The 9,180-nt window shown below is 49.1% G+C and overlaps 1 long non-coding RNA gene across 1 annotated transcript; it reads right to left on the reverse strand.

Moving 5' to 3' along the window:
* Nucleotides 1-2,541: 2,541 nt before the first annotated feature.
* Nucleotides 2,542-7,642, reverse strand: LOC149366764 (uncharacterized). The gene is made up of 2 exons (XR_016286878.1): nucleotides 6,705-7,642; nucleotides 2,542-4,310 (listed from the first exon to the last, which is right to left on the reverse strand). It is a non-coding gene; the product is annotated as an uncharacterized LOC149366764 (long non-coding RNA).
* Nucleotides 7,643-9,180: the final 1,538 nt, after the last annotated feature.

Consider the following 9,180-nt stretch of genomic DNA (forward strand, 5'->3'; position numbering starts at 1 on the left):
AGCAGCTGCGTGCGGCGGCACGACGTGCATCAAAAGCGGCAAATGAAACCTAACATCAGGGACATTTGACCGCAGAGCGGGTGCTGGGGACAATTTTATCTCTCCATTGCCCAGATTCTGCTTACATGATACAGAAAAGAGTAGATCACTGAAGCCAAGCAAGCAAGGACTACATAGCTGTTAGTTCTGCCATATGCTGCCTTCAAGCAACGCTGTTTCTCAAGGAATGAGCCTGCCGTGCTTCTTAATGCACCAGCGAAACGAGCACTGGCTAACTTGAAGGTCACAGCCGCATACGTCGTGATTTCCTGTTCGCGGTTATAGCTATGATAGTTCACTCCTCCAGCAGCGCTGCACCGTACTCCGCTGTGCTGTTTTATCGTCGTGCGGTTCTTTCTTGTGCTGTTTCTTCGCGGTGCTTTGTCGCTGTGCTGTTTAGTCTGGCATGCTGTTTTTTCCCTGTGCTGTTTTGTTGCTCTGCTGTTTTTTTCCCTTTGCTTTCTTGTCGCCGTGCTGTTTCGGCACGTGCTGTTTTTTTCATTGTGCTGTTTTGTCGCTGTGCTGTTTTTCCCCTGTGCAGTGTTTTCCCTGTGCTGTTTTTTCGCCGTGCTATTTTTTTCCCTATGGTGTCTTGTCACCGTGCTCTTTCGTCGCTGTGCTGTTTCGCCCAGCATGCTGTTTTGGCACGTTGTTTTTTTCCCTGCGCTGTTTTGTCGCCATGCCCTTTTGTCGCTGTACTGTTTGTGAGCTGTTTTGACGAATGCTGTTCTTTCGTGTTCCACGTCTGTACACGTACACAGATGAGCAAGTTTGTCCAGAACTCTCTAGCGGAGGCGTGATGAGTAAATGAAGTGATATTTTACGCAGCATAATGGTGAAGCGATAGTTCCTGCATGAGGTTGCATTCCTATGAGTGTGCACTCGAGAGCGAATACTATTTCTGAAACTCAGTCCCTGTTCTGACAATTCGCTTTCTGTCTTACATAAATCACAGCTCGAGCACTCCAGAGAAGTGTACTCACCTTTCGCGTGTTCCAGATGAATTATGCACTAGAGTCTAGGCGTACGGGCATAAGACGACGACACGACGCACGCAAACTTTTCTGACTTCGTTTTTTTTTTCAATCACCACCATCAGTGCACAGGTGGTCGAAATATCCGGAGCCCTTCACTACGGCGTCCCTCATAGCCTGAGTTGCCTCGGGACGTTAAACCAATAAAACCAAACCAATCACTGGACCGCACCAGTTTGCTTCCCTTCGGTAACCACTCTCAAAAGAAATGTTCCGCTGCCCTTTTTGACACTACAGCGAGGCCCACGGGCAAATTGCTTCTTTCTCTTGCTGTCGAACGTTCTTTGCCGAAGACAGACGTCACCTACAGATGTGCGAGATAATCATTCGTCGATCTCAAGAGCCACACCGTCGGCGAACAGCGCATGACGACGGAAAAAAGCCTGCAAATCGGGCGCGCAAGCACAAAGCCACAAAGAACGGCGGCCATATTTGTTGTTTACTTCAACGCGGCTCGCCATCAGCTTTGGATAGCTTTGGCTCATTCGTGACGCCACCGCTGCCCTTTTTTCTTTTACGCCGGCCTTTTACTTTGTCATCACGAATTAAAATAAAAAAACAGTCGGCTTGTAAAGTGTTTAAAATTATAGTTCAACGTTGATAACCATCTAGAAGGGATTTTTTTATTCGCTTAAAAGCAAGATTGAAGTCAATTTAAGTCTAGACCCCTTCCTCAAATGTCGGGAACACTCCCTGCATTGCCGGGCCGCTCACTGCATTGTCACGTTGCACGGGCATGCCAATCATCCGACGCAATTGGCTGGAAGAGGGTCCTTTGCCGGAAAGGGTCATGAATTGTATCAGACTATAGTGATGCTCTCAACCCCACTCACCCAGCACACAACTCGCCAAAATCACGCTGGTCTACCCAAGTGCCCGGTCGCGTTCATATTAAACGCGAGGAACTTTGTGCTTCTAGGAAAACGTCCAACCACCGATACGTGCTCCTAAGCTTTTCCTACCTGCTTGTCAGTCTCGTGGTTTTGCCATTAGACCATCCCGCCAGGAATAGTACTCCCAAGCCCTGCATGGTCCGGGCACACTTAACCTTTTGTTGTATAGCCTCATCCACCCTACTGAATACCACTCCTCCTATCCCAGGTCCGGCGGTAAGCCCACGCAATTGTATTTTTGGTGCAGTTGCGTAAAAACACTATCCCATCTAATATCATCACAGACATAAGACCAGCAGAGGCTGCCCTGACCAGAAATGGTCTCGAGGACCAATGTCCGGCCATCCGACGGGCCAAGACATCGCCACAAATCACCGGTGTCATAAACTGACGGGTCCGCCCACCTGACTCGTCCAATATTTAAGAAACAAATTTCAACGTTATGCTGCGAAGAAACAGTAGTCTGGCTTTCAATACCTCACCTTTCAGGTTATCTTGATTTTTTTGCGGTCATCGAGGTGGGGCGTTCTCCGAAAAAAAAAAAAGAGAAACAGCTTCCAACAGGCCGGTTTTTATTTTCTGGCTGTTACCTCTTTCCGGATTCAAGCAGGGATGTGCGATTAGTAGCTCGATGGTAAGGAGATTATCACCGGATACATTTCGTGGACCAGGCCCTGAGTGCGCTACACAAGCAAGCACTAATTCTGATAAGCATCTGTTCGAAAAAAAACAGCTATTGCTGGAACGGTTTGCAGGGGACGTTAGGGGAAAGGTGGCGGAGAGGAAGGTGTTTCCTAGAGGCAGACTGTCTAAGTGAAATGCTTTTTCCTTGGATTTGCGTGCCACCTGTTAAAGTCGCCAGTCTATCAATGCATGAAACCAAATTTTTTTTTTTAGTGTCATGCTTTGGCTTCGGTCGTAGGCAGCCGGTATCATGAAACTCTACGCTCACTCAACGGCCAGCTTCTACAGAGAACCACCAGGCCAGTTAGTTTTTGCTGTACCACCGCACTCTCCGTACGCTGACGCTCTTGTACAGGCAGTGGCGGGAATACGGGAAGCTTTTCGCAGCCAAACAGGTATGGAACACTCGGTACCGATTAAATTCAACCCAGTTAAAGACGTGCTTCCTTCAAAACATTTTGCTCCGTCATCTCAACAATGTAACGAAGTTGAACATGACCTAATCACTAGCTTCGCTGAACTGAACACTGCCAAGGGTCATTCAAGCATGCTCGTCTTTTCGCGGTTCCCCCGTGTCACCGCAAATGCACTTCTGATTCAATTCGCGTAGCGAGCCGAATTTCCCGTCATAACTTGTGCTTCAACGGCGGGACCGTGCGTCAAGCCGCGGATGGCACAACATAAACGAAAAGCCCTAGTGTTTCAGTATGCGCTGGGTGTCGAGAGAGTTGTTTTCATGCTCGTAGACTTTCCCTCTTCGCAACCGCAGCCAATGCATTGATTTATGCATACGAAGTAATTTTACAAGTGACTTCAACAGAAACTATAAAGAAATTAAACCTGGTGGCTCAGGTACAAACATCCTTTCGGATTTACGAGAAGGTTCGCCTTGATCCAACCCGTGGTCTTCACGTTTTAAGTTTCACAGTTTTTTTTTGTTATCAGCGCGATCAGTAAGTTTTTTCCTTCGCTGGCCACACAAGTTCTGCCGTTCGTACGACAATTTGGAGGTTCGCGGACAGCGCAAGGTTAAAACGGGGAGTAGGCAGAGCTTGGAAGAGGAAGACGCTAACTTCCGTTGTGCTATTTCACTCAGCATCCGCACTGCGTACTAGATCTACAGGAGATCATTGTCTTTCGCTTGCGTGTTCGTGAAATAAGCCAGCCGGTAGCGAGCTTCCACTCCTCTCCTGTCCCTGCCTAGTTCCAGTCTTTGTTTAGGGCTCGTCGAGACATCCGTGAATGTGCAGTAAACTGTCCCGTGGTTCTGCGACTAAGGTAATTATCAGTCCAACCTTCTACAAGACGGCTCCATCCGAGTCTCCATCGCACCCTTAATCGCACATCCCTGTTGAACCCGGTCTGTCGCGGTAGGCTAGGCCCGCTCCAAGTAGTCCGTGACCAGCCTGACGGGTGGCACGGAGGAGGCATTCACGGGGGCCCCCCAGGGTCGGAGCATCTTCTTGCCGCTCTTGGAGACCCAGACGGACGGGGCGCGAACGTTCTGGATCCGCTTCTTCTGCATCACGAAGGGCAGGGCGCTGCCCAGGACGCAGGAGATGCTGCAGGCCACCACCAGGAGCATGACGAGGAGACTGATCTTGGTGAACCCCTTGCCGAACATGCTGTTGCTCGCGGGGTCCAGTCCTGAGGGGGAGGGCTGGGGCGAGGAGAGAGATGATTAACTTGAATGTGTTCTTCGCTTCCGAGGGAGGTCCTTAGGGTTGTGTTGTGCTTTGGTTTGGTTTGTTGGGGTTTAACGTCCCAAAGTGACCCAGGCTATGAGGGACGCTGTAGTGAAGGGCTCCGGAAATTCCGACCCCCTGGGGTTCTTTAACGTGCACTGACATCCTACAGTACACGGGGGGTTGTGTTGGGGGGGGGGGGGGGGGGGGGGGGTTATAGTACATAGGCAACTAAGGCTCTTCAGCGCCAAGCTCAAGGTAGAGACAATTATTTTCTGCATAAGGTTACGCAGAATAAAATCAGGTTGTACTGCCTAGAGATGACTAAGAAAAAAATTTTTAGAAATGGCTAGTAATGTTGCCTCCAAAGGAAGTCGAGTAACCTCTGCAACCACCCTTGGTTCGGCAAGGATGTCGAGGCTCCTAACCAATCAAAAGAAGGCCTGAGCCTTCTTTTCATGAGTAAGAAAGTGGATGAAGTGTGATTAAAATAGTCTGGTTTAGTTTATTGGTTTATTGAGGTTTAATGACCCAAAGCGACTCACGCTATGACGGACGCCGTAGTAAAGGGTTTGGTTTATTGGTTTATTGGGGTTTAACATCCCAAAGCAACTCAGGCTATGAGGGACGCTGTAGTGGAGGTATCCGGAATAGTTCCTACCACCTGGGGTTCTTTAACGTGCACTGACACCGCACGGTACACGGGCCTCTAGAGTTTCGCCTTCACCGAAATTCGGCCGCAGGGGGTAGGGAATTTCGACCACCTAGGGTTCTTTAACGTGCTCTGACATCGCGTTAAAGAACCCCAGGTGGTCGAAATTTCCGCAGCCCTTGACTATGGCGTCCGTCATAGCCCGAGTCGCTTTGGGACGTTAAACCCCCCAAAACCAATAAACCAAACCAGACTGCTTGTTGCACTAAACTGACTTTATCTGTAGTTTAATAGTCTAACTATAGTTTAATAGTTAAGCGCTTAGTGTCTTCGGCCCCCAGCTTGGCCCTTTGCACGAGACAGAGCTGGCATTCAGGCCTGGGGCCGGTCAGCCGTTCGTCCCGGGACTATAAAACAGCGCTGCCCTGGTCTGGACCGTTTTGAGATGATCAGCCATTCTCGAGCATTTGGAAGACTGTAGAAGCAATGCAAGATGACTGTCAAACCTAGCACAAGAGTGCATGAATAAGCATACACAACCTGCATTTCCTCGCTCATTCTTAGTACATTGTGTTTAGGGGGATTTTTCCAGGTGTAGTAAGTTTCTATCAAGCAAGTACAATCGAGCCCCCTTAAAACGAACCTGGCAGCTACGTGTGTTGCATTCGTTGCATCCGATGTTCGTTGTAAGCGGGCCCCCTACATAAGAGAGAAAAAAAAACGAAGCCAACCAAAGGGGCGTTCAGTCCTTAAAGCAACGCACGCATCTATTTCTTCGAAGCAGGCTATGCAGGGAGGTTCTCCTCGCCCAGATCCTTGTTGCCAGAGACCTTCTTTAGGGGCGCGATACAACTAATTATGATTTGAGCGTTCTCGGAAACTAATGGCAGGACGGCCACATTAATCAGATTCCTAACGGTTGGCGAATGGCATGACCATAGTTGTTCGATCTGAGTTGCCTTTGCCTTAACGCATAGTTTGTGGGTAGCACCGTACTTGTTCGTAATAAGAGAGCGTTCGACATAAAAGACGCTCTTAATTATCTACATCTATCTAGCAGGACTGAAGCAAACAGTCGCCGAAACCAATGAGCTAGGGGATGCTCTCTGTTTTTAATTTGGGCTGTTCACCAGTGAGATATTACTGTAATCAGGTTAAAATGCATGCAATAATGCGCAAATATGCTTTTTCATTTGTATCAAAATTCTTAATAATTGTGTACCTAAGCGGTTTTCCTGTCAGTCGGCCGATGCGAAACGTTGTCAAAATAATCTTCTCGGAGACGGAAATCTTCTTCACAACTCATTTGCTACTTGACCTTCCCTTTCGTAAGGGGTAATAAATATAGTAAACGTAAGCACAGGTAGATAAAGGGAGAAAAATGCATCCTCGAGCTCGATCATTGTGTTGCTGCCGTGTGCTTGTTGCGCAAGCAAGCCACATGGTTTGGTTTGGTTTGGTTTATGGGGTTTAACGTCCCAAAGCGACTAAGGCTATGAGAGACGCCGTAGTGGAGGGCTCCGGAAATTTCGACCACCTGGGGTTCTTTAACGTGCACTGACATCGCACAGTACACGGGCCTCTAGAATTTCTCCTCCAAAGAAATTCCAGCCGCCGCGGCCGGGATCGCACCCGCGTCTTTCGGGTCAGCAGCCGAGCACCGTAACCGCTGAGCCACCGCGGCGGCGAAGCCACATGAATAAACACATGCACTTACCGGTCGATGCGACCGTAGCCTGTGGGCAGGGGATGGTCGATTTGCAGTTAGCAACCGAGACGGCTAGCTTAGGCCAGGCGCGTAGCGTCGGTGAAGCTAACCACCGCAACGGAGCGTACTCACTCACTCTCACGAAAAGAAAAAAAAAAGCAACCTCCAGGACAGCTACCATTATCGCACTTAATGACCGGCGTAACTCCTAGGCGAGCACAAATTCACTTAGCGTCGTTCATGCTGAACGCCGAGCAGAACACAATTTTCGTCCGCTCCTCAGCGTCCACGCAGTCCGAGAGCAGATAAGATAAACATCGAGTCAGAGTTCCGATAGCCACCACCGATGTAGCAGACGAATAGTTCCGGCGCCCGTCGTCTGCTGGCGGAAAACTTGCAGACGATAAATCCACTCGCACGTCGTCTGCTCACAGCGAGGAAAGAATAGCAGCTCGCTGCTGAAGAAACAAATCTTGGCAAGGTTTTGAAGAAGATGCGTTGATTCGTAGTCGTCGTGGATGTGTCGTACGCTGCCGTAGAATACGTCTCAATATTGCGAAAAAGGAAAGTTGCCGCTCAAAATAAAAATCGATGCAAGCTCGCCGGTTATCAGGGTCAACTAGAACGCTTGCTGGGCGACTACCACTTTCGAGAACGCTGTAACATAGTGGGCGTGGGCAAAAAGTTCCAAGCAAACTTCTGCGCTTCTCGGAACCACTTTCACTCAAGCGCGCTATACCGGAACCGAAGTTTACGAATGCAAAACTTCCTACTCCGTGTAGCACTACGGTATGACGTTGAATTCTCGGCACCGGGCGCTTAGCGAATAAGGAAAAAACAGAAGAGTCTATACAAGAGCGAGACTGGCAGCGCGGTATCCGCGGGCGATGAACGGAACTGAGAAACGAAAACTAAAACCTTGGAAGCGCCCGATACCGTTCGCCAGACGCGGCGCTGGGGCCAGATTGGCGGCTAGACGCGGGGCGCGCGGCCTTCGCTCGCGGAACGCGCCGCAGGTGGCGCTACGGACGCGCGCGCATGGAAGTGAGGTCAATTCCTGCCGTGACGTCACTTCTGGTTTAGGATTCGATGTCGACCGGAGCCGAGCAGACGACACGGTGGTTGCGCCGCGCTCGCCGGCTGCTAGGAGAAGCGGCAGGAAAAAAATACAGGAAGAGAATATGCAGCCGAGGCTTAGCTTCAGCGCCTCTTCTATGACCGCGGCAGCGGCAAATCAATCGTCCTTCTTTAAAGGTGCACTGAAGATGATCTGAACTCCTATTTTTGCCGCGGGAGCTCGATCTACACGTTCCGAGCATTTTTACAAACTTCGATTTATTGCCCTGCGTGGCCGATTTCCCTAATTAAATCGAATTAACGTCCGGCTCCCGCCTTCATTTTTTTGAATTTTCCCCGTACGGTGGGCGTAGTCGACCAACGCGTGGAGTGCCTTTCAGCCAGCTCCGTGGAGGCTTTGCTTTCGCTTCATTTTGTTTTTTAGGTTTCCGTAAATAACTAGTTTCATTCGCAGATAATATAGCCGCAAAATAAGCCCCGCAGAAATAGAAATACGCGCGGACTATTTGCTTCTACGGATTACTACGTATTACTCCTGCGATGGCAGAGCGGCAAGCCGCCACGGGACTGGGTGAAAGGCACTCCACGCGTTGGTCGACTCCGCCCACCGTACGGGGAGAATTGAAAAAAAAAAGGCGGGAGCCGGACGTCAATTCGATTTAATTAGGGAAATCGGCCTCAAAGGGCAAAAATTTGAAGTTTTTAAGAATGCTCGGAACATGCAGATTGAGTTCCCGCGGCAAAAATACGAGTTCAGATTCCTCTTCACTGCACCTTTAAGCATCGAGACCTGCCTTCTGTCTTAGTCTTCGATGTTCTCTGAACACGACTGGGAGTTTTCAATAGCCTCAATTACACGAATGCGACAAAAGTAGACTCCTGTCAATTTTTGAGGGAAAGAGCAGGTTTTGACAATGAACCACATCACACGTCCTCTACTCCCTTCTTCGACGTTATTGTACCTCCCCTCAAAACCTGGACTGAAGTCGACTTCGGTCGCATTCATGTAAAGGCGGCTACTGTCGACATCGCTTGAATGACTGCGACTTAAAAATATATTGTTTCGGATAAGCTGATTTACTTTGCAACATTTCGATTTGAAATATTCACTTGAAGTTCAGCTTATCATTGCGGGGTACTTTGTTCATATGTATATTGTTTACTTGTATTTCACCGGCCAGACATGACCTTGGGAACTTTTTAAGCGGCGCAGATTTCTACTTTGTACAAGAAGGTGAAAATAAAGCGATTTAATTTATTAATTTATTCTTACTTCCTGTTAAATTGTTCTGGAAGTGCTGACGAACACTCGGCTTCTGAACGCATGTGACAGAGTTTAGACCTCTGAGGCACTGGGTTGAAGCGCACAGCGTAGCGCCTTTCACTCGCTTGATGAGTTTCCTCTGTG

This window comes from Amblyomma mixtum, chromosome 1 (genome assembly GCF_055824585.1).
Source record: "Amblyomma mixtum isolate Tamu chromosome 1, ASM5582458v1, whole genome shotgun sequence".
NCBI lineage: Eukaryota > Metazoa > Arthropoda > Arachnida > Ixodida > Ixodidae > Amblyomma > Amblyomma mixtum.